This window comes from Hyla sarda, chromosome 3 (assembly GCF_029499605.1).
Source record: "Hyla sarda isolate aHylSar1 chromosome 3, aHylSar1.hap1, whole genome shotgun sequence".
Taxonomy (NCBI): domain Eukaryota; kingdom Metazoa; phylum Chordata; class Amphibia; order Anura; family Hylidae; genus Hyla; species Hyla sarda.
The window spans coordinates 153,330,619-153,350,767 of record NC_079191.1 but is presented as its reverse complement, the minus strand read 5'-3'; the positions used below and the strand labels follow the sequence as shown (position 1 = coordinate 153,350,767).

Sequence of the window (20,149 nt, the reverse complement as noted above, 5' to 3'; positions counted from 1 at the left end):
TATATTTTTAAATGGTGTAGTGTAAACAACAGGGAGGCAGTATACAATCATGGACCTACAAAGTGCACTGTGTAAAAATAATAACACAGTCCAAATGTCATTTCTGTGCAGGCGCCAAGATTGCAGCTTTAATCTATAGTTAAAAAAAAAATCATGCCTTAAATACGGACAGTATAGCAATTTCCAGTTCAATTTTGACCTACATCTTATAGTAAAACTCAATACAAAGAAACCAAATGCTATAAAAGAGACATAAGAAGATTAAAGCTGGGAAATGATCTTATTAATGCATACTATTGCCCTATAATGTGAACATTAATTTAGACAAGGGAAGTGTGTGAAATAGTAAGAAGTTATTTGCTTTGTATTCTGCTTAATAAGGATAGATGATAAATAGATGACTGAGAGATATGTAGTTTCCTTATGGTGTAAAATTATTTCTATTTATATTGGAAATTAAAGCTTAACAACTTTCTAAATGTAAGTATTGCAATTCTTGTAATTAATGTTCTTCTAAGTAAAGATGTAAATGACAAATGTATAGGACAGAATTTTTTTAACAATTTAGAATTTTTATGGCATGACATAAACATGATTTTTTTTCCTGTAAAACAGCTGATATTAAGAAATACTGTACATTGTCATGTATTTCTTTTCATTTCACTTATTGGTCATTTTGATGTTTAAATATTACATGTGTCAGCTACAGGTTGTCCTAAGAAAATGATAGAAACAAACTTTATCTGTGCTTTTATATAGTTAATAGGGGTTCGTCATCTGTTAAGCAAGGGGAAGTGACTTATAATGAATTAGAATGATATCATGCAAACAATCTGCTAGTAAATAAAACATGGTTATAGGTCAGTTAACCTTCTATAAGGCTGGTCCTATGTCAATTTGGGGCAAAATTCTTTCTACAGTGTCTCAGGATATGTGACTGTCATATTATTAATGCTCAATAAGGAGTATTGGATTTTTTAAAACATGTTAAACAAAAGTCTAAAATTTACTCAGTAACTAATAATAACCACTGTTACTTCTTAATACATGAGCCTACTGATTTTTACCGACCACTATTCCTTACATAAAAGGGTTTTGTCAGCAACAAACTATATAATACACATCTACACATTTCAGCAACAAGTCCTATAACCAATATTTTATAGACTGTGTTCACATGGTGCGGATAATTATGAGTACCGCAACTAATTACCGCATACATGTTTGACTGCAAATGACCAAAATGGCAGTAAAAATTAAGTGTTTTACCACAGCTTGCATAATCTTGGTAAAATGTGTATTTTTTACCGCAATTTCTGGCGGTTGCAGTACTGCTAATTAGTGACAGCCTTACTTTCCTGTAACAAAGGTTAAAAAAAATGCATCAATTACAAAAAGAATACATCAATTACAAAATACATTAAACTGTAATGGAACTGATAGAGCCAAGTAATTACAATGGCTTCCAGGGTCAGGAGGCAAAAAAAATAATTTAAAGTTCTATTTAGTATAAACAAACAGTTGCAAGTATTGTATAGAACAACTCAGTGCACCCAGATAGACTTAACTTAATACTTAACTGACATAGATCTGTAAAAATTACACATATTAATTAGATATAATGGATTCTGCCAAGACAACAATGTCTGTAGTTCAGCGTCTGCAAATAATTCATACGATTTAATACTCAATATATTTAGGATCTACTGTATTGTGTGGATACTAGAAATCTTTTTTCCATTATAGCATGGTAATCAAACTTCACCAACGTCCCTGTAATGTACCAGTTCTGGACTAGAACATCCCACCAAAAACTTTCATGAAGTATGAAAAAGTTGGGCACTCATGCAGAGATGAGATGAAATGGATTTAAATATCACTACCTTTATGTATTATGTAGGATAGATATACTCCATTACTCTCTTTCTCTCTCTCTCTCTCTCTCTCTCTCTCTCTCTCTCTCTCTCTCTCTCTCTCTCTCTCTCTCTCTATATATATATATATATGATATAAAGTATTACTTAAAGAGGATGCATGTACACATAATGACATTCCATACTGTCAGAGTATTGAGAAAAGTTTCCTAGGAGTATCATGACAAGGTATTCAACAAATTAGTAAACAAATGACTATAAAAACTTAACACTTTCAAGAGCAATTTGTGATTTTAAAATATGATACAGTATTGTGATAATTGCTTTCCCCTATTATATGTATGACTTCATTAGGGTACATGACTTTCAGAAATGCAAAATAAATGTTGCTCCCTAGGCAGGATACAAGACGTATGCAATATGTTATCACCTAAAAGTCACATAAACGTATAATTATTAAGCTAAACAACCACAACCCAACTCAGCTCAGTTTGTAAACAAGACAGGCTAAACTTTGAGCATAGATGGTTGTTGCCCCTGAGAGATCACCTTTCATACCCAGAACAAATGACAATGAAGGAAAAAAAATGACAATACCTTCGTAAACCCCAAGGAAAGACTGTGGACAAACAGATTATGTGATATATCTCTTCCTTCCCATTCTTGGGCAGCCTCTCCTCTCTGCTGCTGAAAGCAAATGCTCTGAGACTCAGTGGCATATTTAATTAGAAGCAAGCTGCTTCCACTATCAGTGTGTGAATCTACCTCTCCAATCTCTCGTGAGTCAATCTTTCCCATCTCTGATTTTCTTTTATATTTATGCTAGAATATTTAATTGTAGACAAAAGGTTACTCTGGCTGTATTCACTGCACAGAGGCAGAATAATCTGCTTTAAAAGGCTTGACATTTCAGGCTTTTCAAAAAGGCTGAAAAAATTATATCCCTGCTTTTGTTAATCAATGAAGTAGAACTCTCCTGAACAAAAGAATTAAATTGCTTGGTTGGTTTAATAAAAACCAACAGAAATAGCTGCTTCCTCTGGGCTGTATTGTGTAGGCATGGCACATGCTTCCAGAACTGTAATTCCATATGATTCAGGGGCAAAACTCTAATTTCTGCACACAGTTGGGTTTTTAAATCCTTTTCAAACACTATCCATTCTGACTGGTTCTCCGAGGACAGATTTATCATTAAACGTGACTCCTTTTTTCTTCTTCTGTGCAGCATCTTTAAGACCTTTAATTTTTGGGGAGGAATTATCCAGAGGAAACAATATGTTGTCCTCCCACCTGACCTCATCAAGACAGTGATACCGCTGTCTGACAGCATCTATTTATTAGATTAATTAACCCATTAGTGTGCAGATGAAATCCTGGGGTTCATTTGTTGCAATATAGTAGGGAGGGCACTGATCTTTACCTTTTATACATAACATCTATGCATTAAGTAAACTTGTAGTAAAAAAAACTGTAAATATTTTGGTTTAAAATAAACTGATATCCACTGTAATTTCTAACTGGATAAGTGAAAACATTTAAAAATGTTTTCATTTTAACTATTAGTTTAATTTTATTTTGGAACAAAGAAACATGCTATCCAAGCTTTTATTTGTGTATTCCCAAACTGCCTACATAATGTTATCACACTAAATATTTTGACACTATAATACATGATTGGATGACCAGTCCCTATGGATACCATATTGGATCTGATTTTGGTTGAACTGTCAAGCAGTTCAACAAATTAGTGATTCTTTATGAATTCAGTGCTTACCATATGAGTTGTCACTACATATACAGAGTTTAGGGCACCATCATGTTGTAGCACAAACACCATTTCTACTGACTCTACCACCCATGGGTCCAGTGCTTGATTTTCTCCACTTCTACCTGTTGTAGAAGTGGCGTGAACTCCAGCCTTGCTTTTTAGCATTGAGTCACAAGTCACATGGCAAGCCTTTGCTAAGAGCCATCCTTTCTATGGTCCTCATAGCAGTCACATGTAATAATGTAATTTCTAAGGGACTGGCCTATATGGATCATTTATGGGCTGCATTAGAATGAACCACTCTAACATGATTAGTTGGGTTCATTCTAATATGATTAATAGAAATGTTAGTTGTGATTTCTGTCTGAGGTTTTACATGTAATTATAAAGAAGATTGTGTTTACTATGTTATAAGACAAATAAAATAATGCATTTTCTTGAAAATGTATGGCTTTATTTATGCACAAAACTTTCTAGTCTGCATCCAAAAGAGGTGCACTCATAATATGTAATTTAAAAAAATTGTCCTCTATAGCGAGAACAAGTGAAGGATCTTGTGGACTCAAGGGCAAAAGTAATCGAGAAAAAAAGCTTCCAGCTCCAATAGATTCAAATTTTATACTTTAATGATAATCTTTTTTAAAAGCTGATATTTCATGTAGGACGTGCAGTAAAGGGGACCTGTGCCCACTAAAAAAAAAAAAAAAACAAGGTGCTATTATTAAACAACTGAGGGGATCCTGATCACATACCTTTTTACAGTTCCTTGATATGTCTTTACATTCCAATACAAGATATGTCGGTTTATAGCTGTTTGACAATTCAGATGGGCATGAACTTAATTTAAAATAGGAGTGATTATCAGGTAATGGGCTGGATTATACAGTCGGGGGGTATGAATGTTGTATATTGAGGGGCATGTATGGTGTACATTGAGGGGCATGTATAATGTACATTGAGGGGCATGTATGACTTTTACATACTTCACCTGATAGTCACACTCATATTTAATATTGAAATCATACCCATCTGACAGTAAACTGAATTGTCAGACAAACTACAAACTTTTATATCTATGGAATTGGAGGCTGTATCACAAAACTGTGAAAAGATGTGTGATCACGGCATGCTAAGCTGTTCAATGATAGTAACATCTCTTTATTGTCTGGAGTGGCCACACATTCTCTTTAAATCATGTCTTGACACGTTTTGATATCTCCATGCCCCCAATGTTACGCATGCAAAGATAGAGAGGATCATATTTTCAATGAAATAACCAAGGATAGGTATTAGAGATGAGCGAGTTTTTAAAAAATTAGATTCGGCTGATTCGCTGAATTTTCCGAAAAAATTTGGTTCAGTCCGAATTTATTCACGGTGAATCGCTATTAAAAACGGCTATTCCTGGCCTACAGAGAGCCTCAATAGGGTTGTAGAACACTTTGCCTTGCTGTAACACTCATAGGATGTGTGCTGGGTTATTGAAATAATACTGTTATTAGGCATAACATACAGATCAGAGGCGTCACTATTAGAATCACTGTCGCAGAGCGGCACAATGACAAAGCCTGGAGGTGGCATCAGTATGAGGAGACCATATATTGGCTGAATGACACAGCGTTGAGTTGGCGGCAGCATGAGGAGAACATATAGTGGCTGAATGACACAGTGTGGTGGTGGCGTCAGCATGAGGAGACCACATAGTAGCTGAATGACACAGCCTGGAATTGGCAGCAGCATATAGTGGCTGAATGACACAGCCTTGAGTTTGTGGCAGCATGAGGAGAACATACAGTGGCTGAATTACACAGTGTGGAGGTGGCGGCAGCATGAGGAGACCATATAGTGGCTGAATGACACAGCATAGAGTTGGCAGCCGCATAAAGTGGCTAAATGATACAGGCTGGAGTTTGCGGCAGCATGAGGAGACCATAAAGTGACTGAATGACACAGCCTGGAGGTGGTGGAAGCATGAGGAGAACATATAGCCTCAATAGGGGTGTAGAACACTTTGCCTTGCCCTAACACGCATAGGGAGTGTGCTGTGTTAGTGAAATTATACTGTTATTTAGCATGACATGCAGAGTACAGGCATCGCTATTAGAATCACTGCCACAGAGCATCTGGATGTGGCAGCAGGGAGACCATATGGTGTCAAAATTGAAGAGAATAAAGAGATATTTTATGTAATTTTTATTTAATTTAAATTTATTAAACATTTTTGAGTGCCCATTCTGGTGAACATTGAGCTGTCGGTTCTTCCGCCAGGCGAGATACCGCCTGTTCCAGCCCCTGCCCTGCCTGAAAGTGCGAATGTTTAATTTAATCAGTTATGGTTCATTGTTCATTTGCCAAGAAGGTAATTAATAATGCGAGAATAGGGCCTTACAGGGGAAGTTTTTACCCCCACCGATTACAATGGACCATACGTTGTACTCTTTGCATCACATCAATACTTGGTGGTGTAGGTGACACATGGTGTTTTTTGCACACCTTTCCTTTTGTTTGATTTAAAAAAAAGTACATATATTTTATCCTAAGAAAAGTTAAGTTTTAGCTAATGCATATCCTCAATACTTACTTATGGTCTGATAGCGAGGAATGTCTGTAACTGGGGAGCTGCACCTTAAACATGTTTTTCACTATCCATATTTGTGAAGTGTTGGTGTGGCACCATGGTCAATCTACTTTCATGCATCAGGCATTGGTGGGTGGAAATCCTTGCTGATCCATGCCTGATTCATCTACACAAAGGTCAGTGTCTCCACATTTTTCGTGGACAGACGAGTTCTCCTTGGGGTGACTATGGCCCCCGCCACACTAAACACCCGCTCTGATGGCACACTACTGGCCAGGCATGACAGCTTTTCCAGGTCAAACTCTGCTAGTTGCGGCCACAAATCAAATTTGGCTGCCCAGAAGTCCAGCAGATCTTCGAGGTGGGTTGGCATGGTCATGTCAAGGTATGCCATCACCTGCTGGTTCAGGTCCTGCTCCAGGTCTATCTGCTGCTGATGAATTGCTTCACTATGCGGGTGAAGAAAGCTACTCATCAGTGACTGTAGACTCAGGCTGCTGCTGATGGAGCTGGTACTGCTCCTGCCACCCCACCCCTCCCCAGCAGCTATGGCAGCGGGGGAGTCAGGCCTGCGAGAGGACGGACGATAGCGCAGATAGGCATCGTCTAACTGACTACGTAGGATGTCTCTGTAGTAGGTCAGTTTGTCCTCCCTCTCAGTGGGTGTGAAAAAGGCCCCCATTTTGTGCCGTAGCGAGGGTCCAATAAGGTGGAGAGCCAGAAGTCATCCCGCTGCCGAATGGTGACAATTCGGCAATCACTACGCAAGCAAGTGATCATGCATCATGCCAAATGACTCGGAGGGACTCCCTGCCTCCATCTCCACTGCATACTGCCATGGTGTGTTGGGGTCCTGTGTCTCACCTTCCTCATAACCCTCTAGCTCCTCTAGCTGAACCTGTTCCTCTCCTCTCAGATGACTAGAAAAACCAACCATCTCGTGAAACCTAAACTGTGCTCCACTGTTCCCTTCCCCTCCTCCTCCAGTTCAGCCCCCACATGGCTCATGTGTCCATGAGATGTAGGCACCTCATCTCCAGTGCCCTGACCAGCCATCGTTTCCAACACGTGTTGTAGTAAATGTAGCAGTGGCATAACTTTGTTCATCCCATAATCTTGGCGACTGACTAATAATGTGGCCTTCTCAAAGGGCCTGAGCAAACGGCAGGTGTCACGTATAAGCTGCCACCGGTTGACATTGAAGTTACACAGGGGAGTCCCCCTTATCCTCTTGGATCATCAAAAAAATCAGTGATGGCTTTTCTCTGTTTGTATAGTCGGTCCAACATGTGGAGTGTGGAATTCCAACATGTGGAAACGTCGCAAATCAGACTATGTTGGGAGATGCCATTCTGACGCTGCAGCTCAAGGTGGGTGTGCTTTGCGGTGTACCAGTGGCTGAAGTGCATACAAAGTTTCCTTTCCATTGTTAGGATTTCTTGCAGATGGGGGAACACTTCAGGAACCGCTTACCAACCAGATTGAACACGTGTGCCATGCAGAGCACATGGCTCAGGCTTCCTTGTAGCAGCGAAGACAAGATGTTCTTCCCGTTGTCGGTCACCATGGTTCCCTTTTCCAGTTTTCGTGGAGTAAGCCATGATTCGATTTCTTTATGAATGACTTTTAGCAGTTCCTCCCCTGTGTGACTCCGTTTGCCAAGGAAAACTATGTGAAGAAAAGTGTGACACCTCCATGCCCTGCACATGGTTATGCTGGAGGGGCACTGAGACTTGTCCGTGAAGTGGTGGCTGAGGAGACGATGGAGGATGAGGAGGCGGAGTCGCACACTGTAGAGGACCAATGGCCTGAGAGCAGAGAGGCGGAAGCGGTGTTACCTGTCCAAGTTGGTGTTGTGGCTGTGCAGGAACCACATTCACCCAGTGGGCCGTAAAGGACATGTATTGTCCCTAACAGTAGTTACAGCGCCACATGTCGGAGCTGCCATGCACTTTGGTACACACCGACAGGCTCAAGGACTGTCCCACCTTCTGTTCCACAAAATTGTGCAGGGCTGGTACTGCCTTCTTCGCAAAGAAATGACGACTTGGGACTCTCCACTTCTTCTCGGCAAAAGCAATCAGTTCTCTGAAAGGTGCAGAGTCCACCACTTGAAAAGGGAGGGACTGCAGCACCAGTACCTTGGACAGGAGCACATTCAGCATCTGCGCTGTTGGATGAATGGGCGCATACTGTTGTCTCTTGGACATGGCTTTGCCAATTGATTGCTGGCGGAATGACTTACTCGAAATAGGAGGAGCAGGAGCATCTGGAGTGAGAGAAGATGGGTATGACACACAGCTCCCTTCGGCTGAGGTGGTGGAGCCTTGGCTGGCTGAAATAGGGAGCCGCGTTCCACTGGGTGATGCAGCAGGCTGGACCACCACATCGGAGCCACGGTTCTCCCAGGCCGCTTTATGGTGACGCTGCATATGTTGACGCAGGGCCGTGGTGCCATCATTGGGACCCTTGGCACGCTTCACCTTCTGCCGACACATCTTGCATGTGGCCATGTTAACCTCCTCCGGATGCTTGATGAAAAACTTCCACACCACCGAGTAGCTGATTTTCCCACCATCAGTCTGCACTGATTGACTGCTACTGCCACCAACTCCAGGAACCCCTGTTTCACTACCTCCCGGGAAGGTAGGCTGCCGTGAAGCAGGAGGTCTGCCCCGGGCCTGTTTGGTTCCAGACTTTCCACTTCTGCCACCATGCTGGCTACCAACCATGCTATCACCTTGCTGGCTCAGCTGCTGCCTCACGGGCAACCTGCAACTCTCTTCTCCTGATGATGATGAAGCCCCTTCTGCACCCGGCTCCCAAGTGCAATTGGCTTCATCATCATCGAGTTGTGTCTGCAAGTCACTGATGTCTTCTTTCGGTTCCTCAACAGTGTCTGCTTCAGGATCCTGAACGCTCGCAACACCACCTCCCACACCACTCTCCTCATCACTACTTGCCCACCAAGCAGAGAAAGCGGCAGATGTCTCCTCCACTTCTTGGCTGGGCAGTAGCTGCTGACTGTCCTCTAGATCTTACTCACTAAATAGTGGAGCTGAACCCACATAATAAGATACTTCTGTGGGGGAGGGAACAGCATAGGACAAAGGCAATGGGAGGAAGGGACTACTCCCGGGCTATGCCAACTGAGGGTTGTGTCTGAGGAACCCACAGACTATTGACTGAGGCTGTCAGATGTCACTTATGATGAAGTGGATGACCATGTTAACCAATCGATGACAGCAGATGGCTTGCTTATCGAGACACGACCGCTAGCTGACACCGGGAGCTCAGGCTTCTCGTTGTGACTCCTGCTGCCATTCGCCCCTAGTCTGCTGCGACCTCTGCCTGATGAATTTAGGCCTCTGCCACTCCTCTGTGCACGTCCTGGCACTTCTCTGCCTGATATGCTTAGTGCGTATTTGAGGGGAGTATTGTGAGCCTTGGCCGCACAAAGATATCAGTGACTACAGCACTGATGGGACACAGTCAAGAGAATACACAACGATATAAGTGATTAACAGGCAGGGCTGGACTGGTATCAAAAATACGCCCTGGCATTTTAAAATAAGCAGACCATTTTTTTGGTGGAGGTCCGAATGCTGGGACCCCCACCAATCACTTTGGTTCCAGTTGCTCTCCAGATGTTGTAAAGCTATAACACCCATCATGTCTGTAGAGCCTCAGGCATTATGGGAGTTGTACTTTTGCAACAGCTGGAGAGCCAAGCATGGGTACAGCCATCATCACTGCATACCTTACAAGTGATTCCAGCTGATGAGACAGTCAGAAGAATATACAAAGTGACCTGAGTGACGGCTTCTCTGTTGTCTTACCTTTTCTTCTTCAATTGGTCCAGACGTCAGGACGTCTTCCAGCTACATCTTCTCTGCAGAGTCCACCCGGATATCATTGGTTGCTCACTTTGTCAGTAGATCCTCATCCTCTGTATAAAAACAAAATCATTATAATCCTGCCAAATACTTTACCCCTGAATATAATACTGCCACACACTATACCCCCTGAATATAATACTGCCACACACTATACCCCCTGAATATAATACTGCCACACACTATACCCCCTGAGTATAATACTGCCACACACTATGCCACCGAAATATAACCCTGCCACACAATATATCCCTGAATATACTACTGCCACACTCTGTACTCTCTGAATATAATAATACCACATACTGAGCCCTCTGAATATAATACTGCCACATACTGTACCCTTTGAATATAATACTGCCTCACACTGTACCCTCTGATTATAATACTGCCAAACTGTGCCCATGAATATAATACTACCACCACTGTAGCCCCTGAATATAATACTGCCACACACTGCCCCTCAATAAAAATCCACAAAATATAACCCTGCTATACACTGTACCCTCTGAATATAACCCTGCCACACACTGTGCTAATAATAATAATAATAATGTCCTCAGACAGTTTCTTCTCAGTTTAGCTGAATCCAACCTGTCCTCCTCCTGGCTCCTTTGTTCCACTCCCCCCTCTCAGACTTCTAAGTCCTCTCCAGGCTCCTCCTCCCCCTCCCCCCCCCCCTCCCCCCCCTCCCCCATGTCCTCCTACATGCTCCTCTTCCCCTCTTCCTAGACCCCCAGATTCCGCTCCAGGCTCCTCTGCCCCACTCCCCAGAGCCCAATATCCGACCTGTACCCAATCACCCCCTGGCCCCTCACCCCTCCGCATTGATGTACAGTATATGTATTTATGTATGATAGATGTGTATGTGACTGGTGTATGTATGGTAGATTTGTATATGTATGATGATAGATGTATGATACATCTACACATCATACACCCATATATCATACACATACAAATCTATCATACATACACACACCTATCATACTTACATCTATCATACACACATCCATCATACATATATCTATCATACATACACACATCCGTCATACATCATACATACACACACATACATCATACATACATCTATCATACATACACACATCTGTCATACATACATACATACATACACACATTCTATAATACATACACACATCCCCAACCTCTCACCCTCCTGGAGATCAGCACCATGGCCTGCCACTCACCAGGTGCCGGGGATGCAGTGAGGCAGAGGAGATTATACAGCTGGTGACTGTAGGGGATGGAGTGGAGCAGAGGCTGCTGCTTTTTCTGCAGATGCTGTGGATGTAGCGACGGTCGCAGGCAGGGACTTGTCAGGGGCTTGGAGCAGATGTGCTTACCTGCGTGGGGCATGTCTGCTCCCAGCAGCCCTCTGCTCTTAAGGGGGCAGTGTCCCTGCCCAATCTTACTGCGCTAACGGCCAGCCCAGAGTGAGGCTCCTGCAGGGGGAAAAGCGGCCAGAGCTTGCCCTTAGCTTTTTTAAAATTATTATTTATTTATTTATTTTTAAGGGCCCAGCATTAAAATAAATAAGTGTGCTAACAGCAACAGGCCTCCCCTTCAGACCTGCAGCTGTAGTATTACACAAATCTATCAAGCTTACATACAGACACATCAATCATACACGCATACATACCAACATATCAATCATACATGCATACATACTGACACATCAATCATACATGCTTACATACTGACACATCAATCATACATGCATACATACTGACACATCAATCATACATGCACACATACTGACACATCAATCATACATGCATACATACTGACACATCAATCATACATACATACTGACACATCAATCATACATGCATACATACTGACACATCTATCATACATGCATACTCACTGACACATCAATCATACATGCATACATACAGACACATCAATCATACATGCATGCAGACACATCAATCATGCATGCATACATACTGACACATAAATCATACATGCATACATACTGACACATCAATCATACACGCATACATACAGACACATCAATCATACATGCATACAGACACATCAATCATACATGCATACATACTGACACATCAATCATACATGCATACATACTGACACATCAATCATACATGCATACATACTGACACATCTATCATACATGCATAGACACATCTATCATACATGCATACATACAGACACATCAATCATACATGCATACATACTGACACATTAATCATACATACATACTGACACATCAATCATACATGCATACATACTGACACATCTATCACAAATGCGTACATACTGACACATCAATCATACATGCATACATACTGACACATCAATCATACATGCATACATACTGACACATCAATCATACAAGCATACATACTGACACATCAATCATACATTCATACATACTGACACATGATACACGCATACATACTGACACATTAATCATACATACATACTGACACATCAATCATACATGCATACATACTGACACATCAATCCTACATGCATACATACAGACGCATCAATCATACATACATACTGACACATCAATCATACATGCATACATACTGACACATCAATCATACATGCCTACAGACACATCAATCATACATACATACATACAGACACATCAATCATACATGCATACATACAGACACATCAATCATACATGCATACATACTGACACCTCAATCATACATGCATACATACTGACACATCAATCATACATGCATACATACTTACACATCAATCATACACGCATACATACTGACACCTCAATCATACATGCATACATACAGACACATCAATCATACATGCATACAGACACATCAATCATACATGCATACATACAGACACATCTATCATACATGCATACACATACAGACACATCTATCATACATGCATACATACTGACACATCAATCATACAGGCATACATACTGACACATCAATCATACATACAGACACATCTATCATACATGCATACATACAGACACATCAATCATACATGCATACATACTGAAACATCAATCATACATGCATACATACAGACACATCAATCATACATGCATACATACTGACACCTCAATCATACATGCATACATACTGACACATCAATCATACATGCATACATACTGACACATCAATCATACAGGCATACATACTGACACATCAATCATACATGCATACATACTGACACATCAATCATACATGCATACATACTGACACATCAATCATACATGCATACATACTGACACATCAATCATACATGCATACATACTGACACATCAATCATACATGCATACATACTGACACATCAATCATACAGGCATACATACAGACACATCAATCATACATGCATACATACTGACACCTCAATCATACAGGCATACATACTGATACACCAATCATACATACAGACACATCTATCAAACATGCATACATACAGACACATCAATCATACAGGCATACATACTGACACATGAATCATACATACTGACACATCTATCATACATGCATACAGACACATCAATCATACATGCATACAGACACATCAATCATACAGGCATACATACTGACACATCAATCATACATACAGACACATCTATCATGCATGCATACATACAGACACATCTATCATACATGCATACATACTGACACCTCAATCATACATACATGCATGCATACAGACACCTCAATCATACATGCATACATACTGAAACATCAATCATACATGCAGACATACAGACACATCAATCATACATGCATACATACTGACACCTCAATCATACATGCATACATACTGACACATCAATCATACAGGCATACATACTGACACATCAATCATACATACAGACACATCTATCATACATGCATACATACAGACACATCAATCATACATGCATACATACTGACACATCAATCATACATGCATACATACAGACACATCAATCATACATGCATACATACTGACACATCAATCATACATGCATACATACTGACACATCAATCATACATGCATACATACTGACACATCAATCATACAGGCATACATACAGACACATCAATCATACATGCATACATACTGACACCTCAATCATACAGGCATACATACTGATACACCAATCATACATACAGACACATCTATCAAACATGCATAAATACAGACACATCAATCATACAGGCATACATACTGACACATGAATCATACATACTGACACATCTATCATACATGCATACAGACACATCAATCATACATGCATACAGACACATCAATCATACAGGCATACATACTGACACATCAATCATACATACAGACACATCTATCATGCATGCATACATACAGACAAATGATCTATCATATACACATACACACCCATCCTCTGTATCTTCACCCCACAGTTCACTCACCCGACTCCTGGGGATCACTGCCGTGGCTTGCTGCTTACCGGGTGCCAGGGAAGTAGCGGGGTCGGCGCCAGAGGAGATCGCAGTGCAGGTAGCCACACAGGATTTATGAGGCTGGGTTGCTGCTTCCGTTTACAGTGTAATGTGGCAGGGTTGAGCGCAGGGACTTGCTTGGAGCCGATGTGCGTGCCTGCGCACGGCATGTAATCTCCCAGCATTCCCTGCAACTATCTATGGGGTATAATAGAGGCATGGCGGCCGCAGCCGCACACATTAAAAATAAATGCTTTAAAGCAGGCAGATGACCCGATGTTCAGTCCGGTGTGAGGTGAAACACCGGCCCTGCTGCGCTCATTTTCTAAAGGACAGCATGAAGGAACTTGCTGCCAGCTATGCCCCCTTCCACCCCAGACCTAGGCCCGCGCAGTGCCGACCTGTCAGCATTTAGTGTAGTGGCAGGAGGGGCCCCGCGGGCCCCCCTGACTGTCGGGCCTGGTCGCCATGGCAACCTCTGCGCCCTCTATAGCTATGCCACTGGCAGCCGGTGTGTACTTTTGCCTGGCCTTTCACAGTATCTAGGCCCTTGAGACTTTATCAGGAACAAAATAGTACACCACTGAGATGTACGTATGTGGTATGCACTTATGAGGGGAGTACAATGTGCTCCACTATGCTTAAAAAAGTATTTGTGTACAACACCAGCCGATGTGTACTTTTGCCTGGCCTTTCACAGAATCTAGGCCCTTGAGACTTTAACAGGAACAAAATAGTACACCACTGAGATGTACGTATGTGGTATGCACTTATGAGGGGAGTACAATGCGCTCCAGTATGCTTAAAAAATATTTGTGTACTACACCAGCCGGTGTGTGCTTTGGCCTGGCCTTTCACAGTATCTAGGCCCTTGAAACTTTAACAGGAACAAAATAGTACACCACTGAGATATACGTATGTGGTATGCACTTATGAGGGGAGTACAATGTGCTCCAGTACGCTTAAAAAAGTACTGTTTTGTGCAACACATTGCTCTCTGTCCCTCTGTGCAACTGAATGCTGATGTGACTAGGAGGTGAATCACTGCTAGAAAATAGCTTTTCTGGCCAACACACAGTGCTGTCTGTCCCTATCTATATCTCTGCAATGAAAGGCTGAAGTGACTGGCCGCAATATGGCTGCCAATTATATAGGACAGGGGTGACTGGCTGGTGATAGGCTGCATGCTGCATGTGATTCAGGGTCATCTCACCTACCCTTGTTCCTGCCTTCCCAGGATTCCTTGCCCCATGTCCTCACATGTGGATCTGCCATTTTAGATGCCCTGGAGCCTGGACTGCACTAAATGGAGTTTAATGAAGTGATCTTAATATCTATTTTCATGGGGACTTAATGGGGTACTCCGGTGGAAAACATTTTTTTTTTTTTTTAAATCAACTGGTGCCAGAAAGTTAAACAGATTTGTAAATTACTTCTATTAAAAAACCTTTACCCTTCCAGTACTTTTTAGCAGCTGTATGCTACATAGGAAATTCTTTTCTTTTTTAATTTCTTTTTTTGTATTGTTCACAGTGCTCTCTGCTGACATCTTATTCCTATATCAGGAACTGTCCAGAGCAGGAGAAAATCCCCATTGCAAACCTATACTGCTCTGGACAATTCCTGACACGGACAGAGGTGTCAGCAGAGAGCACTGTGGACAAGACTAAAAAGAAATTCTAAAAGAAAAGATTTTTCTCTGTAGTATATAGCTTCTAAAAAGTACTGGAAGGGTAAAGATTTTTTAATAGAAGTCATTTACAAATCTGTTTAACTTTCTTGGCACCAGTTGATTTAAAAAAAAATGTTTTCCACTGGAGTACCCCTTCAATGCAGATTTTCACACAGAATCCCCAAAGGATTTAAAAGGAAATGTATTCCCAATTTATCCTACAAACAATTCAAATCTCAAAACTTAAGAATAAAAAGTTGCTTTATTATTTAAATTGATAACCCTTACATGGTAGTGCCAGTGTTTCTTACATCTGGGTTAATTCAGTCAAGGGATCTCCCACCCCTTCCTCTTGATGTCAACAAATGACTGGTGGCTTTCTTGACTGGTGTTGGGTGAGTGGCTCAGTTCAATAGCTAGGCCAGACCCTTTTTTCCATTCCTTTTTCCATATGTAAAATTTATTCCTGATATCATGATCCAGTAGAATCCATCTTATAGCAAAATATATAAGCAAGCAAAATATACTCACAGTGGTGACTTGACCAGAAAGTTATGTCTCTTGAACCTGATGGGAGAAAAAAAAGATAGGGAGAAGGTTATCAGCATTTTAACAATACCCACTCTGCACCATAACCTGGCCTTGGTGGATGTACATATTCTTATGTCTAAAGAAAAACTGTATATTTTGTTTCCCTCATTATTTTGGGTTTATCACGGGACTTTTATTATGTGTGCACCAGAATGTGTCTGCGGTAAGACATTTTTATCCCACCGGATGGAAGAGAAGTACTTGACAGAAGTAATTCACAAGCTCAAGTATTGTGATTTGCTTCTATTGTAGAATGTATTGCGCGTATCAATAGGTAATAGTCATTATATAGGAGAGGCCCTGAGACATGAACAGCTTGACAGTCAGAAACAGATTTCCTATACTGAAATTTGGATTTGTATGCCTGTATCTAAATACCTGACAGATGGCACCTGTCGCTTCACTGCCACAGACTGCCCCTATGGCTTACTTTTCCTATGCCTCCCTTTCTCACACATAGGTACCAGAAAAGATGTACTATACTGTATATACATTGCTATGCCAAAATTTGTTCCTCAACTAAGTCCCTCAACAAGCCCTCCAGTTTTCACAGCTTATTCTACCTGTGAAAGTACACCCACATGATCACAGGGGGCATGTGGCCATGGACGTAAAACCACCTTGTCACAACTGCATTCTTATATCTACCATGCCTGCACCCGACATCCTTTCAGAGGTGAGTTCCTGCTAATTTATCTGATCAGCTATAGATTTTATTCTTCTTTTTTAACAATTCTTTATTTTTCAAGTTTTCAAATAACAAAGTAACAAGCCATAAATTTGCTCGCAGAGCCAAACATATGCACATCTGAGATAGAATTAGATTGCAAGCATCTACATTTAGCATAGAAACAGAAACATTACAACAAATAGTCCAAAAAGACTAGTAAACTAAATTAAGGAGCTCTTAAAGGGGTATTCCGCCCCTAGACATCTTATCCCCTATGATGTCTAGGGGCGGAATACCCCTTTAAGGCAGGAAGGTAAGTAATTATTTGGTATTACTTGGGGAGCTCGCTATTTTTGTATAGTGACCTAATAGGGGTGAGGTAGGAGAAAAGAAAAAGGGAAAGCTAAAAGAGAATGGAGGAGATGGAGAAGCTATTAATTTAATTCTTAAGACTAGTCAGATAACCAAAGAGCCAGTGCAGTCTGTATAGATCTAGTTCTGAACTGTCAGGTGCACTGCATCCTGTTTGCAAAGAGGGTCCCACTGGTCCTACTAGCAGGATGGGGCCTGTTGAGAGAGGAGGATATATTATGGGAGCAGAGTCAGTGAGGGTGCATTCACGATGCATTTTGCAATCTCCCTTTGAGAAATACATCAGATGCATTTCCCCTACAGTAAGTATACAGTACCTCCCATAGATGCCTCCAAAGGATGCCACTGTATAAGCATGCAGTGGCATCTGTTATCCATAGGCTACCTATATATATATATATATATATATATATATATATATATAGGTGCACTACTGTGGTGGATGTAACAATGACAATGGCTAACCCTCAAAACTGATGTAAAATTGAGACATTAGCCAGTATATCCTTATATGAAGGACATACCTGAGCCAACACCAACGCCAAGGTTTCTCAAGTGGCACGGGACCTAACCTTAAACCTGCCTGTGCATGATAAGCAAAAAACAGGGGCCAGTGCGCTTTTGGTCCGACTTACAGACTGCTCCCAGAAATACCTCCAGTGGGAGTGAGCACACATACAATGGGAGGAGGGAGGCAGGCTATAAGCCCCACCCAAGTAGGCTGATGAGTTGCCGGCCTCACAGGTGCACATAAATGCTACCTATACATTATCATACAGGCGCATTAATATAACATTTCAAAGTAAACACAACTACAAGAACGTGGTCTAAGATGACAGGCAGGAAGTGCTCAAAACCAAAATACGGATGTGCATTTATACTAAGGGAGAGCAAGTCCTACACTTGTGGTCCGTTGCTATGGGCAATCCCCAGCAAAAATTGCATACAATGGAGGATGCCTGCAACTGACCGCAAGTACCACAATGGCATCCTTCCCTGATGATGTGTGTGGATGTAAATTCCATTCGAATTTTATTCGCGAATATCGCATATTCGCGAATATAGCACTATATACTCGAAATTAGGAATATTCGCTTTTTTTTTCACAGTACACATCACAGTGATCATCCCTCTCTGCTTCCAGCTTGTGTGGTCTAAAGAAGGCTCTAATACTACTGTGTGAGACTGCCGGGCGAATATTCGCGAATATTGATCCCTCATTTCTGCTGCTTCTATCAAGTTACACTGGTATACTTGCTATAAAATTCATAAATTTTCACTTATGCGAATTTTCGCATATGCGAAAAAAAACGTAAATATTCCGAATATGCGAATTTAGCGAATATATGGCGAATATTAGTCCATATATTTGCGAAATATCGTAAATTCAAATATAGCTTATGCCGCTCAACACTATATGACATTAGCATGAATATGAGTGACATGAATGTGGGGTGAGATTTCTTTGAGTGACATCAGTACAGAATGAATGATTATTCTAGTTGCCACTGTTCATGGGATGCAGCATATACAACTGATCACCAGTGCTAATATTAGCATTGTTAAATGTTACAGAGTAAGAATCCTCTGTGAGGAGAGAAGGCAGGCATGTAAAGGGGTTGTCTGGTGATGTAATTTTATTCTGAAAAGTGGCCAGGCTAAGCTAAAAAATATATATGTTTCATTATTTACCTGACAGGATTCCCCACCACTGTCGTTCCAATAGGGCACAATTCTCACTGCTCACTACTTGTCTCACTGTACTTGTCTCTGTCTTAACACTGGTTGACAGACAACTTCTATAAGTGATAAGAACAGCATCACTGTCACTGGGGGACATTTATCAAAACCTGTTTAGAGGAAAAGTTGCTGAGTTGCCCATAGCAGCCAATCAGATCGCTTCTTTCATTTTTCAGAGACCTTTTCAAAAATGAAAGAAGCAATCTGATTGGTTGCTATAGACAACTCAGCAAATTTTCCTCTGGACAGGTTTTGATAAATCTCCCCCTATATGTGTGAATTTGGCCTGTGTAAAAGGATACACGACTTTACTTTCTAAAGTCATCGAAGAGTTTGCAGTTTTGCAGAAATCAGAGTTAAATGGTCACTGTCAGATACAAAAACATTTGATATGTTGTAAAGCATGTATAACCAATAGGCTTTGCAATTGCTCTCATTAGAAAATTTTCAGTATTTTATACTGAAAAAGCCAGTCAAACAACTGCCCCCCCCCCCTGCCTGCTTGGACACATACTTGTCCTGCTGTGTCCATGC

General features: G+C 41.3%; 1 long non-coding RNA gene across 1 annotated transcript in view; it reads right to left on the bottom strand.

Annotated features, from left to right (window-relative positions):
• The window catches only part of LOC130361793 (uncharacterized), a 409,253-nt gene extending 406,627 nt beyond the window's left edge, over positions 1-2,626 (bottom strand). Inside the window, exon 1 of the long non-coding RNA XR_008891156.1 lies at positions 2,472-2,626. This is a non-coding gene — a long non-coding RNA (uncharacterized LOC130361793). The remainder of the gene's footprint in view (positions 1-2,471) is intronic.
• Between the last annotated feature and the right edge of the window lie 17,523 nt (positions 2,627-20,149).